The sequence below is a fragment of the Gorilla gorilla genome, chromosome 20, assembly GCF_029281585.2.
Source record: "Gorilla gorilla gorilla isolate KB3781 chromosome 20, NHGRI_mGorGor1-v2.1_pri, whole genome shotgun sequence".
Taxonomy (NCBI): Eukaryota; Metazoa; Chordata; class Mammalia; order Primates; family Hominidae; genus Gorilla; species Gorilla gorilla.
The window spans coordinates 41,182,138-41,201,580 of record NC_073244.2 but is presented as its reverse complement, the minus strand read 5'-3'; the positions used below and the strand labels follow the sequence as shown (position 1 = coordinate 41,201,580).

The following is a 19,443-nucleotide window of genomic DNA, read 5'->3' as shown; positions in this document are numbered from 1 at the left end:
GATAATGTTTTGGGAAAAAATAAAGTAAAGGACAGGCTTTAGAACAATAAAAGGGATTTTGCTTTAGTCAACAAAAAGTGCAGTAATATCTCATTAAGCTGATTAGTATGCTGCTTAGAAACAGTACTAGGTGCTGTAACACATGATTATAATCATAAAAATCCTTCAGTGTTTGCAAGGAAGCATTAACGAGGTATATTAAATTTTAAGGAGACTGCGAGTAGCGGCTTTGCAAACCTCAGAGATTAAGATTTAACCCTTATGTTACGAAACACTGTTATTTTGTCATTTGGTAACTGTGCCCATCAAAAGAAGTATAAATTATCTCCTGAAAGAATCTTAGCAGATTGTTGAAGTTGTTCAAATTTGGGTCAAAGGAAACACCGATACCTTATAATGGGGCTCTTCCCATCCTTCAATGGCAAGATATCCAAAGCAGGGACTTTGATTGGGTTTAAAGAGGTCTTTTATAGAACTAGATAAAAACCCATTAAAATCCAGGAATGATGCCATAGGAAGTCTCAACCAAGTTTGAGTGTTTTTAATAACTTTCCCAATATACAATAATGAGTACAAATTGTACCTGCAGTATGTGTTTTGCAGAAAATTAGAACTCAAAGTTGTTTGTTAAACACTATCGTTCAAAGCTGGTCTGCATAATTGTCTTTAATAGTCCTCTCTGCCCCCTCTCCAGCCTGTGCAGAATGGCTAAAGCCAGATGGCTCCAGGGAGGGCACAGGAAACAGCCCCTTCCACATTGGAGCACGTGGGGAGCTCAGCTTTGCAAGGCAATGAACCCCTGCCTGGGATCCTTCCATTTCCAGCTATGTCTCCCACCTGAAGGAGTCCAAATTTGTTTCCTGCCATTGGAATCATCTTTGCACACACCTCTCCTCTTGCATCCCATTGCTTAGATGTGTTGGGCAGCCAGGTGGTCCAGGAGCTGTGCTTAACCCCAGCCGGGACTGATTTCTGGGCTAAGTGATTAACCAGGGAGACCTATGGGGACAGAGCTCAACTGTGGAGGAAGCACAGGCAGCCTCGGCAGGGTCTGCTGCTTGCTGGGCCTCCCGCCAGGAGACTGCGTGGCATGGAGGGTCTCCAATGGGAGACCTGACTTCCTTGGCAGGAGGAGTCTATCTTGCAAGGGAAGGGAAGAAAGAGCCATGAATGTTTATTTCCAGGAGACAGAGGGATTACAGTGGTGGTGCTGGGCCAACTATGTCCACGAATGAAAGATATGCACAACTGTGCAAAGCGTAAAGGTGCATGGGCACTTGCCATAGGAGAAGGCTTCCAGCTTGTCATCTTTCCTTTTTGTTTCTGGGGGCAGTCTACACTCAAATTTTTTTAAAATACGCGGGCCCATTTTGGAGGTTGGTCAGAAAAAAGCTAATATCCCATGGAGGTTGCTGCATTCATTCAACAAACTTACCGAGATCCTTCCATGTGCCAGTCCCTAGCCTTGCCACTGGAGACATGATGGTGGACAAGACCCACCAGCCCCAGGACTCATGACACCCACTATCCAGCAGGGAGGAGCAGGCACAGTGTACAGAGGTTGCTGGAGGCTCCAGGCAGAGACTGGTGGCCCCAGGGCCCTGTCTGGCACCCTCTCTCCACCTTCAAGCCCCATACAGCTGCACTGGCTCCTCTTCTGAGCCAACAGGGATCATGACCCTGAAGCCACACAGGATTGCTCAGAATTCCACCCAACAGCTCCATGGAAGTTTGGAAAGTCCAAGGCCAACAGGGCTGGCCCACTTCCAAAGGCTGCCCAGTTGGCCAGCTCAGAAGACATGAATCCAGGAAGACGGGCTATTTTCAGGTTGCTGCTGATGAGCTGACGCCAATTCAGCAGGAGGGAAAGAAGGCTGAATGAGCAATGCGGCGAGACTGCAAATCAGCTTGGATGAGGGGCATGGAGTTGAAGACCATGTCCCCCAACACCACCACCATTCATGCTATGCAAGTGACAGCTCAACTTGTCAAATAAGGAATGTGAGAGTTTTCAGATTTGGTTTGAGTATGGAATTATTTTATTTTTTTCAAATCTATCTATCTATCTATCTATCTATCTATCTATCTATCTATCTATCTATCTATCTATCCTGGCCAGAGTTAACAAAGATTTGTAATCTCTTTAAGGTCTTTAAATGCCTTTGCTAGATCCTCAGCTGAGGATAGAATGTTCTAGAACATGCATGCTGCCCCAGCTCTTTCATAGTTGGCTCTGTTCTTATTCTTGTGGGTCTGAGCTCACACATCCTTTCTCACAAAAGCCCTCTGTGCCCACCCTGTGTGAGGCTGACACCCCAGCCCCTCTCTGTCCCAACATGTTACTTTCTTCTACATAGCATTTACCATGGGGGCAACATTTTGTCATTGGTCCTTTTACAGACATACTTCATTCCCATGAAGGCAGAGGATATGTCTGTCTTAGTCAAGGATGAAGCCTTGGGTCCTAAGGCAGAGCTGGCTTATCTTAGGTTCAGTATGTCCTAAGTGAATGGATGAATGAGTGAATAGAGACTCACTCTAACCTCAACTTGATGTGGCCTAACCTCAGCCTTTGCACAAGTCCAGAGCCCTTAAAATCAGTCATGTGACCTAACCTCAGCCTTCCTACAAATCCAAGAGCACCTACAATCAGTCATGTGACCTAACCTCAGCCTTCGCACAAGTCCATGAGCACCTACGATCCAAATCGGACAGAACAAATCGGACAGAGTTGGAAGGGTCCCTGGCTACCACTGAGAAGCTGAAGGTTCAGAAACCACCAAGAGAAAGCCATCTCTGGCCGGCCATGGTGGCTTACGCCTGTAATCCCAGCACTTTGGGAGACTGAGGTGGGCGGATCACTTGAAGTCAGGAGTTCGCGATCAGCCTGAACAACATGTTGAAACTTTGTCTCTACTAAAAATACAAAAATTAGCTGGGTGTGGTGATGGGTGCCTGTAATCCCAGCTACTCGGGAGGCTGAGGCAGGAGAATCACTGGAACCCGGGAAGTGGAGGTTCCAGTGAGCTGAGATCATGCCATTGCACTCCAGCCTGGGCAACAGAGCGAGACTCTGTCAAAAAAAAAAAAAAAGAAAGAAAAAGAAAAGAAAGAAAGAAAGAAAGAAAGAAAGAAAGAAAGAAAGAAAGAAAGAAAGAAACAAAAGGAAAGGAAAAGCTGTCCACACCCCTAACTCTCGCAGTCTAGGTGTCCATGGTTATCACCCCAGGCTTGGACCACCCCTGATGGCCCAATTGCTGAATACTAGGAGACACAGCAATGGTTCCCTTTAGAACTTAACTGACTGTCACTGCCCATGGGAGACCCCAGGGTTTCAGAGGAGCTGACCAGCTCCCTAGGAGATGCTTCCAGGATACTGGTCCCCAGCCCTTGAATAAGCCTGGGAGAAGCCTGCACAGAGCCTTACTGGGAGAAAGGACCACGACAGTCAGCTTAGAATCCTCTGTGATTCCTCGAGCAGGTGCAGCCGAGGCCGCTGCAATGGGGCAGTCATAACTGATGCCTGCTGCTCGACTTAGAGCAAGAAAGGGAAGCACGAGTTCCTGGAAAGAGTATGGGGTAATTGGTGTGCTGTCTCTGCGCCAAAACAGCCGAGGCAGGACAAGCTGGCCCCAGGCCCGGCCTGGGACTCACAAAACCTGGGTCGGCCCCAATTTCTCCAGCCTTGACACTTCACCCATCCAGAATGCGTTTATTCCTTACCTTAGCCATTCAGTCAATATTTGCCAGGGACCTTCCACGTACCTGCCCTCGAGGGCCTGTTCATCTAAGGGGCCAGTGTGAGTGAGTGTCCACAAGTAACAGGGAGCAATGAAAGGTTCCTTCGAGGCTGAATGCAAAGCTGGGGAAAAGATAAACCATTGCAGCTTTGGTGTCTAAGGGTGTGTGTGTGTGTGCGTGTGTGTGCAATAATTATGTCTGTGTTGAGGGAAGGGTGGGGAGTCCCTACATGATAGCCCTCTAGAAATGTATACAAATGCTTACACTGGGAAACTAAGGCATCATTTATCCTACTGTTAAAGGATTGAATCCAGCTGCAGACATAAGAGCTCATGGGGCTGGAGGAAGTGGAGCTGCCTGCAAAGGATAAGACCTGTTGGAAAGGACTAGACGCAGCGGCTCACACCTGTAATCCCAGCACTTTGGGAGGCTGAGCCCCAGGAGTTTGAGATCACCCTAAGCAACATGGCAAAGCCCCATCTCTACTAAAAATATAAAATAATTAGCCAGGCATGGTGATGCGTGCCTGTAGTCCCAACTATGTGGGAGGCTGAGGTGGGAGGATCACTTGAGCCTGGGGAAGTCAAGGCTGCAGTGAGCTATGATCCGTACCACTGCACTTCAGCCTGGGCGTTGGGAATGAGAACTTGTCTCAAAAAACAAAAATAATTTAAAAGATAATTTTTTTAAATTTCAAATAAAAGACCTGCTGGAAGGTCTTATTATCCCTTTTCCCAGCCCACCAGGGAGTGAGCCTTCCCTTTCAGACCATGCTGCTCCCTTACAGGCCCCATAGGGAATATCCCTGGAGGGGCCTCCTGCCACAGCCCACCCCCAACTCTGCTGCCAGAGCACTTTAGCCTACACGCCCCACTGACCCTTCACTCAGCACTGCGTGACCCAGGAGCTGGAGTCACAAATTATTCACCTGGACTGATGTCCAGAAGAGGTTTTTCTAGGTGTTTCTAGGATTTTTTTTTATAATTTCACATCTTATGTTTAAGTCTTTAATCCATGTTGAGCTAATCTCAATAATGGGTATACACGGACATAAAGATGGAGATAATAGACCCTGGGGACTCCAAAAGTGGGGAGGGAGAGAGGGGAAGGAGGGTTGATAAAATTACCTATAGGGTACAATGTTTGCTATTTGGGTGATGGGTGCACTATAAGCCCAATCCCCAGCATTATGCAATATACCCATGTAACTTAACAAACATACACATGTACCCCCCAGTCTAAAATTTTAAAAAAGGAAGCCAGGGGCCAGCAGAGGGCAGGCCATGATCCTGGGCTTAAGGCAACTGGGCAGTCAGGACTTTGAATAACCTCTGCAAGAACTCATCGAACCAGCTCACCTGGGCAGAAAAACCCTTAGCACAATTAAAAGCAAGCAAACAAACTACTAAACAGTAAGAACAGCTTGCCCCTGGCCTTCAGTTCATTGCCCCAGCCTGAAACCTATAAGGAAGAGGATCAATAAACCCTGGCTGATTGATGGAAGGAACAAATGAATGCATAATTTACCTAACTCTGCAAAGACAGCCAGATGTCCTTACCGAGGCTGGACAGTTAAAGGCCACTGTAAACTCTTGAGTTTGCAGCATCATCCCCCCAACGTAGAAACATGGCAACATTCCCCGCCAGCCCTGACCTTTTCTGAGCACAGGGTCATGGTGGGGCACCTTGGGGACTCAACTCCACAGTCAGTATTGATAAAGAACTAAGCTAGGCTCTCGGTGGCCACGGGATTCTTCACGACAGTGTGGGAACCCCTGTGCTGCACCTCTAAACACAGGCAGGGGCCCCGGGTGAAGGCTTCCAAACATTACAGGTTTTCTTCTTGAACAATGCAATTTCACACTCAGCAAATGAAACCCACCATTGGGTGCACAGATTATCAAAATACATTCTGTCTCATCACTGCCATCATTGCAGGTACCGTGAGCCATTCAGCTGCCTTTGATGGTGCTAATGGTTATTTTGATTTTGCATTTCTGCCTTCAAGACTATTTCCTGTGATATCAATGACAAAAGTTTTCACTTAACTCTTCCAATAGAGAACCTAATTGTATCTTTCACTCAAAATGAAATTTAAAACTATCAGGACACCAGAGATGCCAGCTGCTATGAGTCTAAATAAATTTTACACAAAAACACAGTTTCATTTTGCTAGCACAGAAAAAAAAAGTAATCTTATGAATAGTCCAAAAAAATATAGATCTTGCCAGTAAGTTGTATGAAAGAGCTTTTTCCTTATACCACGAAAAAGAATCATTGGAAAATAAAATGCTTTCAAAATAACCATTTGCACTGGATTTTAAAAAATCAAGTATTGTTGTCTAGCCAAGCACAACTAAATATATTCCCTTTTTCATCGACGTGGGTGAAACTGCTACCTCAGAAGCCTTGTAGGAGTCCCTGACCTCCAAGTTACTCTGCAGGGTCTAGGACTCGGGTTCACAGCAAGGGGGTTTCCAAACACCACTGTGGATTTTACTCAAAATCTTCTCATAACATGCACTTCTAGTAACAGGCAGACCCCATTCCTGGAGGCTCACGTGACCCTCAGTCTGTCCCTGAAGCCCACCTTGCTTTCTTATGCTGACGGTAAACAGTAATTAAGACAATTTCACCTAGAATACAATGGCTTCTTATTAAATACTATTTTTCCAATTGTTGTAGCTCAAACTGTTTAACTAAGGTTGTTATAAGCATAATACACTCCTGTTCTGAAATACAGAACACCAGACTACTGAACCTTTTCAGGGTCATTAAACAGCTGTAAACATTATTACAAAAATAAACCAGAGATTTCATGCTTACATTTTGGCCTAGAGCTTGCTATGCTGAGCAAGTGCATTTTTTTTTTTTGATCTCTTACAATCAACACTGGTGACATTTGGGCATCCAAACAAATTACATCACAAACATTACCGGGGTGGGCAGGATACTGAGTGGTTTATTTGCCAGATGATTAATAGATGAACAGGAGGGCAGCGCGGGTGACCTGTTCCATTTTGACTGATGTGTAGACAGTGCCATGAGACGGGGCCAGAAATAGTTAAATCCTTGCTGTATTTATGAACAAAAATACCATATTCAAATCAGGCTGTGGGGAATGACAACTGTGTAACCAACAGAGTCAAGTTGCAGACTGTAGTCAAATTCCCAAGTGTCCCCTTGGGGATGGAACATTGGCCAAAGTCAAGGCCCTCACTGCCTTGAGTAGTGAGCAGGATTTGGCTGGGCTGGCTTAATATGTGGTCCCATGGAGCCCCAGGCAGCTTCCATGCTGGTAGGACAAGAGTTGGAGAATTTGGGAAAAGAATTTGAGTGTCTTCTCCCTGGAAACTTTGGATGACTTCAAAATTCTCAAAGACGTGACCATTTTTGGTTTGGGTTTGGTGAAAAAAAAATTCTCAAAGGCAAAGAGCTTCCATCACTGTGGCTTTTGGAGTCTCTGCTGAAACTGCAGCCCAGAAATGAAGACAGAAAATGAGCACAACAACATCAGATGGAAAAGAAAAATGGCAACAAAGGGGTTCTCCTGTCATCTTCTCAGAGTAGAGAAGACTTCTGGTCTGGATCCCTGGGTCACCTTCTGCCTATACCACACAAAGCCAGGCAAGTAGGTGCTGGGGATGGAAAGAAGACAAGTTCACATGGGGTAGTTGTTAAGACTATGGACTGTCCTCTCATTAAAAAGTGAACAACCCTCAGCAGCAGCAGCAAGAGCATCACCATCATCACCATCATCACCATCATCATCACCATCATCACCATCATCACCATCACCATCACCATCATTACCACCATTATCACCATTATCGTCACTATCACCATCATCATCACCATAATGATCACCGTCATCACCATCATCATTATCAGCAGCAGCAGCAGTATCACTACCATCACCATCATCTTCACCAACATCATCACCAGCATCACCATCATCATCACCATCAACAGCATCATCATCACACCATCATCATCATCATCACCATCACCAGCATCAGCATCACCACCATCACCATTATCATCACCGTCATCATCACCATCATTACCACCATTATCACCATCATCATCACTATCACCATCATCACCATCATCATCACCATCATCACCATCATCATCAGCAGCAGCATCATCAGCATCACCACCATCACCATCATAATCAGCATCATCAGCAGCAGCTGCATCATCAGCATCACCACCATCACCATCATAATCACCAACATCATCAGCATCATCATCACCATCACCATCATCATCACACCATCATGATCATCATCATCACCAGCATTATCACCATCATCAGCATCATCATCACCACCAGCACAATCATCATCACCACCATCAGCATCAGCATCACCACCATCACCATCATCACCACGATCATCACCAGTATCATCACCATCATCATTATCACCATCATCAGCATCATCATCACCACCATCATCACCATCATCAGCATCAGCATCATCACCATCATCAGCAGCATCATCACTACCATCACCATCATCAGCAGCATCATCACTACCATCACCATCATCATCATTATCACCATCATCATCATTATCATTACCATCACCACCATCATCACCATCACCATCATCATCATCGTCATCACCACCACCATCATCATCATTATCATCAAAATCACCACCATCATCACTATCATGGCCACCACCATCACTATGTACATTAACAGGATCCTCATCTTCATCATCTTCCTCCTCTCCATCAAAATACCACCTGCCAACACTGCTAGGTACATCACAGTCATTGTCTCATGTTAGCCTTATACAACCTTAGATGATTGGTGCTATGTTATTCCAATACAAAAGATGAGGAAACAGGGGTTCAGAAAGTTAAGTCATGAAGACATGCCAGTGGCCAGGCTGGCTTTTTGCAACACATTTATTCTTGTTGGGCTGGATAACGACAGTCAGAACCCAGCTCAGTCATTTGGGAAATGCCTGGAAAGAAGGAAGCCACAGCCATGGGCAAGCTCTGAGGAGGCCAAGGAACAGAGGACGCACAAAGACACAGGCCAGGCAGTGAAATCAAGTGGGGCAGACATGGCAGGCACTGCAGACGGAGAAATGTAGCAGGTCTGTTACTCACTGACTGGTAGACCAGAGGGTCACCCCCTAAAAATTATCTTTAGACTCTTCTGTTTTCTTAATATATAGAAGGGCTGATACATTATTCCACATTCTCCTGTAGAGTCAGGTGGCTTATTCCCCCAACTAGACTGGAGTAATGGAAAGAGAATGACACCTGAAGTTCCATTGACATGAATCCAATTGCCTGCTCTCCCACTAGAATCGGTGTGACCTTGGTCCCCTGCCAGAGCCTCAGTTTCTTTATCTCTCTAACAGACTGATAGGCTGTCCTATTCACTTCAAGGGATTTTGAGAGGGCACAGGGGGTTGTGGGAGAGAATATGAGGCATTTTCTACCTGTGCAGTAACGCTTCTTAGATGCTGACCACAGCAGTTAGCATAGTTTTCAGACCCAGAAGCCCCCTTAATTTGGTAGCAGAGGACATGCTGAGAAGGGAAGGATATGACCAAGGCATGTAAAGGTGGTTAATAAAAATGCTCCGGTTGGCCAGTCATGGTGGCTCACGCCTGTAATCCCAGCACTTTGGGAGGCCAAGGCAGGCAGATCACCTGAGGTCAGGAGTTTGAGACCAGCCTGACCAACATGGAGTAACCCCATCTCTACTAAAAACACAAAATTAGCCAGGTGTGGTGGCACATGCCTGTAATCCCAGCTACTCGGGAGGCTGAAGCAGGAGAATCGCTTGAACCCAGGAGGCGGAGGTTGTGGTGAACCGAGATCGCGCCATTGCACTCCAGCCTGGGCAACGAGAGCGGAACTCTGTCTCAAAATCAATCAAACAAACAAACAAACAAACAAATGCTCCTGTTGTAAGTCTTATCAGAGGATCTATATAGTGGGACTGGCATCTTTTGATAACATTTTGTAATGCCTACGTGTGGCAAGACATGGGTACATCTAGAGATCTATAAGCAAGACCAGACCCTTGCCTTTAAAAGCTGAATTGTGGAAGTGGGGGGAAGATGGATGGACTCATGAAGCTTGGGTCACCTGCTGAATTGGAGAGAGCTTCAGCATGCTGGGCACAGTGGGATGGGAGTGCAGGAGAGAGAAGGGAAGGAAGGCAGTGGTGGAGACAGGCCTTGGCCGAGCCTTGAGGAGGTCACCAGGTAGAGAGGAGAAGTAGGCCACATGTGCCCGAGGGATCAGCATGTACAAAATGTATATGGAGCTTGTAATGCTCTGGGGACAGAGAGGAGATAGGGCAGAGGCATGGGCTGGTGCAGACTTGAAAGTCAATCTGAGCAGAATGGAGTTCATATCTGGGCAAAACAGCGGCTCAAGAAGCTCTTAACAGAGGAAGAACATAACATGCACGCCTCACACTGCCAGGGAGAGCCTCATCCATCCTTCTACCAGGTTCCTATAAAAAAGATGCCAACGGCTGAGGTCCTAAGACTATCCAGTCAGCCCCACAGAGCTTCCACTAGGGCAGCCACCAACCATAGGGGTGACAGTCTTGTCTCCAGAAAACTTACAAGAGAACAGCTTCAAAACTGTACACACCTTCTGTCTATGCGCAGCTAGAAAAGGCAGTGTTCTATCTAATGTGAGTCAGAGAAGATGGTAAGCCAGTAAAGGACGAAAATAAACTCCTGGACCACAAACCAAACATCGGAAGGTCAAAGCTCTTGTGGTGGTGAGGGCTCCCCGTGCATGAGAAAGAAGAGTGTAGGGTTTGGAAAAAGGCATTTGTCTCCCCTTGCCTTCTTTTTAATGGTGAAAAAGTAGAAGCAGAAACTTTCCCCACATCTCCCAGCAGCCCAGCCCCACCTCACCACAGCTGTGAGCCCAACTCCATCCTCCATGCTACATCCTGGCTTCACGTGCTCCAGGAAACCTTCCTGGATTTGACCCGGGCTGGAGGTGATCCTGCTTCCTCAGAATGGAAGCTTGGTGAGAGTAGGTGGGTTACCAGCCTCGTGTCTGTAGCTCATAGAGAATCCCACCCTATGGAAAGTCCTCCAAGCCCCGTGGTCCTCTAATCTTATGATCAGTCACCATGCCGGAGAGGGGAGGTTGCCCACGGTGTCACATCCACGGACTGCAGTTTGGGAATGGCAACTCAGCCCTGACACCCCAGCATCTAGGCCATGAAGCAGGGCTCCCATTTCACCCAGATGGGATGATTTGAGAAGGAGATAGCCCCCTAATTCTCTGTAATGGATTTTTATCTGAATTGTGTCCACCCTACCAAGAAAGCAATAAGAACTCTCTCTCTCTCTCTCTGTGTTTGCCTGTGTGTGTGTGTGTATGTATATATATATGTGTATATATATATATATATATATATATATATATATATATATGCTTTTAATGAATGGTATATATTTAACATAATAATGCAAAACTGAAAAAGACACCAGCAGTTGTCAGGAGTGTATTGATTACTCTCCTCTCGCTGGCTTTCTTGCTCCCTTTTTAAAGCAGACTTGGTCATGGCAGGAAGTTAGACATTTAATCCCCTATTAACCCGCCTTGGCTCCTGGCACCAGCCTCAGCACACAGCCCCTGCCCTGGGAACCAGAGGCCCTGGCCTCCGAAGGACCCCTCCCTGGGGCAGCAGCAGCCAGGGAATAGACATCAAGCTACACCTCCCTGCTCCTTTACCCCTGATTAAAGCTGTTTACATTTGAGCACTTGTGGACTATGATATCGTGTCGAACAGTTTATTTTCATTTCACAGAGGCCTCAGATTTGATTCGGTGCAAAACTAAATATAATGTAAAATGCACATATGCAAGAGTGATCAAAGGCGGCTTGATTTTGAGATATTTATAGAAGTCGGCCCAGGGAGATTCGTCCACAGGGGCACCTGTCGAAGACATAAGCTCAGATACACATCATCCGGTAAGTAAGCACAATCATTACTGAGGAGGAAACCCAGGCACTCCATCGGGTCCCCTGCTGCCTGCAATTTCTGCGCTGAGGCTAACAGATGGAGGCTGGCCAGGGCTGGGCTGGGCCCTTGGTCCTTTTTGGTCTTGAGGTCCCCAGTTTAGCATCCCTAGCTCCTGCACAGGTCACCAGACTGGCCCAGCCTCTGCCGGGCTGGCCTCCTGGGAGAGGAGGGAAGACTGACTCTGACCCCCTCAACGCAGGTTCTGGGGGAGCCGGCTGCAGGTGGCCCAGCTCATGGAACCAGGGCTGCTGGGGTCTGCTGTCTCAGATATGGGAGTGTTGCTGCCATAGATGGATTCCAGGGACAAAGACCAATTTCGAACCGTGATCAGGAAAGAAGGGGGAGTAAAGTGTGACTTGAGAATGGAGAACCCTCCAGTTCATCTTGCTTCAACCTATTAGCATTTTGAAAAAGGACTCCCAATGGGCAGGCGAGGTGGCTCATGTCAATAATCCCAGCTCTTTGGGAGGCCAAGGCAGGTGGATCACTTGAGATTAGGAGTTTGAGACCAGCCTGGCCAACATGGTGAAACCCCATTTCTACTGAAAATACAAAAAATTATCCAGGCATGGTGGCGCATGCCTATAGTCCCAGCTACTCAGGAGGCTGAGGCAGGAGAATCGCTTGAACTGGGGAGGTGGAGATTGCAGTGAGCTGAGATTGCACCACTGCACTGTAGCCTGGGTGAAAGAAAAAGGACTCCCTTTTCTCAGGGAGAAGAGAGGGGCAACTTGGTATCCTTTTAGGCATATCATTTCCCCTGTTGGGAACTCCTCTCTGCAATCCGTCCTTGCCCCTGTGCCTAGTAATCTTGGGAGAAATTAAATACCACTTCTTCCAGGAAGCCCTCCCTGATGTGTCAGGTCCCGGTCCAGAGCCCTTCCGTCTATCTCCAAGGTATCTTGGCCTCACCCCGAACAGTGTCTTCTACATTAGGTTGGGTTTGTTTGTATACCTGTCCAAAACCCCATGAGGGCCACACTGTGACCATCGGCTTCACCAGGGTCCCCCCAGCACCCAACACAGAGCCAGGCACAGGGGAGGCACTTGATGAACATTTGCTGAGTGACTGAATAGAGGAACAAGCAAATAAATAAATAATCAAATGAGGGAACAAATGAATGAATGGAAGAATGAATGAACAAGTTGCAGGCCTCTAGCATAACATCTATCCTTGGGGAGAAAGGGGGGATGCCAGGAGAAAGACTCAGACAACATGACCAGCCCTGCCCTCTACTCATGGAGGCACAGCCAGTTGAGAAGTTTGGTCACTAGAACTTTACTTTAATGTCACCCCAGAAAACTTAGAAGAGAACAGTTCTTCCACACAGCCACTCCCAATCCCCTCCCCCACCCTTCACACCCCCCATAAAGAGCTAACCCCACTCTGTCTCATGGTGGATTTCACAGCCCGTGCCTCACCACCCTGTACCCTTATCCAGGACCTCCTGGGGCCCACACGTGACCGAAACCCAATGCTTTGCAGATGACAAGTACCTACAAATTCTGGTTGAATTAATTTGGATTCCAAGTCCTTCAACGTGCCTTTTTCAAACTCCACTCTCCTGTTGACTCCCTAGCTACTTTCAGCATTCTCGTACTTGCTCATGAAAATATTCATTCATTCACTTATTCAGTAAGCCCTTCTGACTCTCCACTGCACACCAGGCACGGTGCCTGGCTCTGCAGAGAGAATCTCAAACACCCTGCCCTCCTGAAGCTCATCATCTAAAGGACAGATGGATCTGAAACATCCACCCAAAGAGACGGTGCAAATATTTGAGCACTGTTCACTCGAAAAAGGATCAGGTGACTGGGAGTTTTTTTGAGAACAACAATCTTGTTCATTTGTCTCCTTAGTGCCTGGTGCAGAGGAGGCCCTTGGGGTGAGCTGACGATGCGGGGTGACACTACCACTCCCTTCCCTAGAGTTATTCTTGGAGACAACAGCTCCATTCTGAACCTCCACTGCTGCCTCTCTCCCTGATCTCAGTTCACTGCACCCCAAGATCTAGATCCTTGCATAGTGTCAGGAAGAAGATGGCCAACTGGAACCAAATAGGATGCCCTCAGGGGCAGCTAAGGCATCCTCTCTGTGATGATGACACATCCACCGGGGCAACATTCCCAAGTGCCAAGAGCAGAGCCTCACACTAGCAGGTGCTCAGGAAGTGCTGACTGAATGAATGACTCCTCTCCCCAGCCCAGGTGCACTGACCTCCCCTCCCAGCCAGCCCCAGGGCCAGGATCCAAGACAATTGGCCTCCCCACCACTACATCAGTGGGCCTGGATCCTCCCTCTATAGCCTCCTCCACCCCCTTAAACCACACCTGCATGGTCATCCAGGTAGCCATGTGGCCTCAGGTGCCCTGGCCCCTCTCTGAATCATGGCTTCCCATGTGTTAGACAAGGAAGTGGGTCAGGCTGGACCCTGAACTCAGCCCCTCTCTCTATCCCCCTGTGGGTGCCTCTGAGGCCCACCTGACAGGGAGGGACCCCATAGCCAAACCCTGATCTTGAACCATCACCCATCTGCAGTTGAACTTTGCTGATGCTGAACACAGAGAAATATTCTAAAATGAAGCAATTAATGTTTATCTCTGCACAAGGGAGAAAACGCCATTCATGGGCTGGTCCAGGACCCTCAGTGCACCATCCATCTTATGTTGGACACTCTGTACTATCTCACCAGGGTCTTGACATCAACATCTTACCCCACCCCCACCTCCAGGTGCCAGAAGTTGTCCTATGGAGAGGCCTTCAGAGAACCCCAAGGCATTCTGTAACTTCAGTAGCTTGGTGTGGAAGTATCACCGACCCAAGCTGCAAGCAGCCTTCAGCAGCCACTGTGGTCCCCGCAGGGTGGCCACTGCTACTCTCTGGGCTCCTAGGAGGAGTCTCTTTACTGGGACTCTGGGTAACAGAGGAAAACTCACTGTTGCTTCAAGAAGGTGTACAGTATCTTACTCCAAAAGAACTGAATTCCAAGAGGCAACTTGTCAGCTCTATGAGTGTGCTACGGTGGCAATGCTAATGTACCTGGGAAGATGAGTGAGGTCACTGCTAGGAAGTACTTGAAGCAGCGTCTGCACAGGGCAGGTGCTCTGCAAAGGCTGCGTCTGCTCCTGCCTCTCCTCCTCCTTCCCCTGTCACCATCTGCATGTTGATGCGGCCTCTATCAGGCCTGCAATCACCCTCAGTCCTGCTCACAGTCACCTGTTCCAAAGCCTCATGGAAGACCAGCATTCAGAGGCATATGTGGTAGGCAAGGAGTTAATAACTTTACCTTTTGTATTTTTAAGAGCACTTGCAGTTAACAAGGAAAAGTCAAACACCCCCATTAGAAACCTGGACAAAAGGCATGAGAGCAGGGAATTCACAAAAGAAACAAAATTTGGCTCATGACCACAAAAATGTCACTCCTAACCAGAAAGCAAGAAGACTCAAATCAAAACAATAACAAGGTTCCATTTTTAAATAATTATATTACAGATTGAACCTGGACTTTGTGAGAACCCTAAACTTCCTCCATCGTCTCATGGCACACCCAAGGTGGAACCGGGAAGGAGGTCAAGTGGCCTTGTTTCAACTGTAACTTCCCTTCTAAAGTCAGAAGCCCAGAGCCATTACACAGGATGCTTGAACACCACTGACTGTCACTTTGAGGGAGCCAGGCTAGGATGCTGGGCATTCTGGAAAGCTAGTATGCCTGAGACCAAAAGGAACAGAAAAGGGCCTCATGCTAGAAGACCAAGGTGTGTGCTTTCTACATGACCCCGAGAATCCTAGTAAAACCCATCCAGCCATCCTGCCAAGAAAGCCAACTGGCTGAGATACATCTACAGCCGACCAACAAGTTCACATTGACTAGGGGTGGTGCTCCAAGCCCAATGCCAGGCTTTTTCCACTTGCTGTCCCCTGCACCCTTGGGATAACTCCATTTAAGTGCAGAAATCAAAGATCAAAAATCATTGTTTTTCCTGTGGGCAAACTACCCAGATTCATGCCGAAAGCTTCCACCAAAGGGCCACCGCTGCATCCTACCTTATCTCTCTTCCTATCACTCTTCCCCACATTCTCCTCAACTACTTGGCAAGCATCTCTGCATCCCATGAATGAGAGTTGTCCACCCCTTCTGTCCCTGCATAGAGATATTCCTTGAGGAAAGGGACAATGGTACAGAGGATGGCAGAGCAAGAGAAATATCTGAGATCATCTAGCTCCTAGACACTTGGTCTGATGTGCCCATTTTACAGATAGGTAAACGGAGGCCAGATGGTAGGGGATAACTCACCTATGTTTCCACAGCAAGTTAGTGGATATGCATCTGTGTCTTACTTTTCTTTGTTACCTCACTCGAGAAATTTAGTAGGTGTCAGATGGATGTTGGATGGATGGATGGATGGATGGATAGATGGATGGATGGATGGATGGATGGATAGATGGATGGATGGATGGATGGATGGATGGATGGATGGATGGATGGATAGATGGATGGATGGATGGATGGATCAATGAGCAGATAGATAGATGAGTAGGTGGACTAAAGAAGAAATAATGCACACAGACAAATAGATACATAGTCCCACCAACAAATTATTGAATACCCTCACCTCTACCCTCTAAGCTGTCAGACAGAGGTTCAGAAGCTATGAAAGACTTCCAGAATATACCTTCCCCCTGCCGGGCCCCACGCTCACCTCTCAGACAATATGAAATCAGACTCATTGATTACATCATGCCCTGTGTATAGGAACCAACCCTGGGGTCCTTAAAATCAGGAAGCACGTCTCCCTGTTGGCCTCCCAGGCTTCTGCAACCCAGGGCAAGGCGTGGGTGCTCATTAAATAGCTTCAGATATTTGCATCTCTGCCACCCTCGGGGATGTGAAGTCCCCCTTGGAAGCACCTGAAGGGTGGTCAGAGGCTGCAGCCAGTGCACTCAGGACCAAGGACCTTCAGGGTAAAGATTCACCTAAGACTTTCCTGATAAAGCAAGCAAGAAGAACAAAGATGGAATAAGGACCAAAACCTTCCCCCATATAAAAACACACTTCAGGAGGCAGGAGAGAGCGTTTCCATGCACTCCTTCATGTGTTTGATTTGCATCAAATTACATCAGGTTGATGTGATGTAACATGACATCCCCCCACCATGAAATGCATAAATCAAGGCACCCCATAAATTTAAAGGAATAGAGCTCTTTTCCAGAAGTGGCTAATTACTCATAAACAGCAGATATTTTATTGCCGTTAAAGTCAGTGGCAGGTTTTTAATAGCCAGAGCATTTTGTAACTCAGGCTTTTCATAATGCAGGCCTGGGGAAGCCAAGCGTTACCTGTGTGTAGCTCCTCAGGGGTTGCAGAGATCCTGCCAAAGTAGACCACCTCTGGGGAGGCTCCCACAGTCATGCCCAGTTGGGGTGCGCTACCAGCCCCGACCCACCACTGCTCTGCTGGGAGGGGAACCCTGAAAATGTCACTCCATGCTCAGGGCTCCTAGTAGGGTCTGGCACTTCCTGCACCCTCGCTCACACCTATTAATCAGGTCCAGACTCCACAGCCAACTACAGATGCCTGCATGGACACTCACATCCTTGCATCCATGCCCACCACAGTCCCTACATGGGAGAACCCCTCTTCCTACTCAGTCCTGCAGCTTGGGTGAGATGTAGCCAGCTCCCTGTTTCTGACTATAAAATCAGTTTGAGCCATTCAGAATGTTCCACACCCCAGCCTCAGTAATTGGTTCAAGGATCATCATATGACCTATTCCAGGCCAACGAGAGTGATAACTAGGGCTTCTCAGGGAGCTACAGGGATGGTTCAGACACTCTCAGTAAGATCTGGAGCTGTGGCAGCTGTTTTGCTACCAAGAAGAGTCTAAGTGGCTGACAGTGGGGTTACGCAGCACTGGGGACAAGGCCAGTGCTGAGGAGGTGAAGGAGGAGAGACGTCAGATGCTTGGTGACATTTGAGCTCCTGGATCAAACAGCACCTGAGGCTGAACCATTTACATACTTTGCACTGATATGAGTCAATACAGGTCTCCTGGTGGTTTAAGTTGGTTTGGGTTAAATTTTCAATCACTGGAAACGAAAGGAGTCCTGGCTGATAAACAAATATGTCCTCCCTTCCAGACACCCCCTGGGGCCCTCGGTTACTCCTCTGCCCTTCCAGCCTTCTCCCTGCCCATGATCACACTAAGGCACTCCCATCTTTGTTTTTTTTTTCCAACATGTTTTTGGGGAACAGGTGGTGTTTGGTAACATAAATAAGTTATTTAGAGGTGAACTGTGAGATTTTGGTGCACCCATCACCAGAACAGTGTACACTGTACCCAATGTGTAATCTTTTATCCCTCACCCCCCTCCTACTCTTTCCCTTGAGTCCCCAAAGTCCATTGTATCATTCTTATGCCTTTGTGTCCTCACCATCTTTGTTTTCTTCTACCAAACTCATTTAAATCTTGACCATCCTAAGCCCAGAAGGCTCCACGCACACCCCTGGGGTCCTGAGCCATACGTCGGCTTGGGCTCTTCCAGAAGCGTTGGGTGGGAAGCAGAAGGTGGCAGGCAGCACCTTCTCCTGTGTGCCCTGGACAGAATGGGCACTCCACCATGGTCACCAAGCATGCACTTCTCACCCTGCCCAGCTGCCTCCTAACCATTTGCCCAGGGGTCTGAAATCCCACTAACGGGTCTTTCCCCAATGCTTTCCTTGTCTGTGTCAAGGAGAAGTGATTTTAGCTATGTTAGGCATGACGTTCCAGAGTCTTCCAGAAAGAAGGCCGTGTGGATTTAATAAGCTCCCTCTCAGCAGAGAGCCTTGCACACCCTATTATTTTTTTTGCATCCATCCTCCCCTCCTCTTCCCCTCCTTGGGTAACTTCTCTGATCTACAGCCAAATGTCCCTGTCCCAGGCATGTCTCTCAGCCTCCCTAGAATCCAGAGATGCCCCTGTTACCCACACTCAGATCCCTGTGTGCTCAGCAGACTGTGTTACCTGTGCTCAGTAAAGAAGCCAGTCTGCTGTCCATGACAGGGGAGCCCCAGGGTGTTTGATGTTGCACAGGTTTGAGGTTCATTCCCTGTGCTCCCTCGGTCAGCCCTGCCCTGGAGAGAGGGATTCCTGGCCTCCTCTTTATTGCACAGTGAGCATTATAAAGCCCAGAGGCCCAGAGTGACCAGGCACCCACCTAGTGCTCCTGCTCCAAGTCCAGACCCCCCTGCAGCCCACTGTGTGTGTGCCTTGGAAAGTGCAGGAAGTGTAAGGGTGTCTGGAACCAGAAACAGGGCACCCAGAGCAGGTGGAGAGTTACAGAGAAAAAGAAAATGAGCTACATCCAGGTCCTGTGGCCCAGAAACAAAGTGTCCCCTGGCCAGCATCAGCTAAGCTTCAGAGTGGCCGCCCTTGCATACTCACAGCAAGCAGGGCCAGCCCAGGCCCCCAGCAAAGCACCCGGGACTGTAGGTGCAGAGGGCACTGCCCAGACCCTGGGAAACTTGCCCCATGTCTTTTTTTCAAGACACCATGCTTGGCCCTGGCAGGGAGCCTGGGACTGCCTGTGTCTGACCCCCTGAAATCCCCATCATATTACTACTTATCCACCCTCCCACCTGCCCCCACCTTCCTGACGCCCTTCGCAGTGACCACTCCCAGGCCCC

At 47.9% G+C, this 19,443-nt stretch overlaps 1 protein-coding gene across 21 annotated transcripts in view; it reads right to left on the bottom strand.

The window, feature by feature from the left end:
- The window catches only part of ZNF536 (zinc finger protein 536), a 489,254-nt gene that overhangs the window by 270,529 nt on the left and 199,282 nt on the right, over positions 1–19,443 (bottom strand). The window lies entirely within an intron of this gene.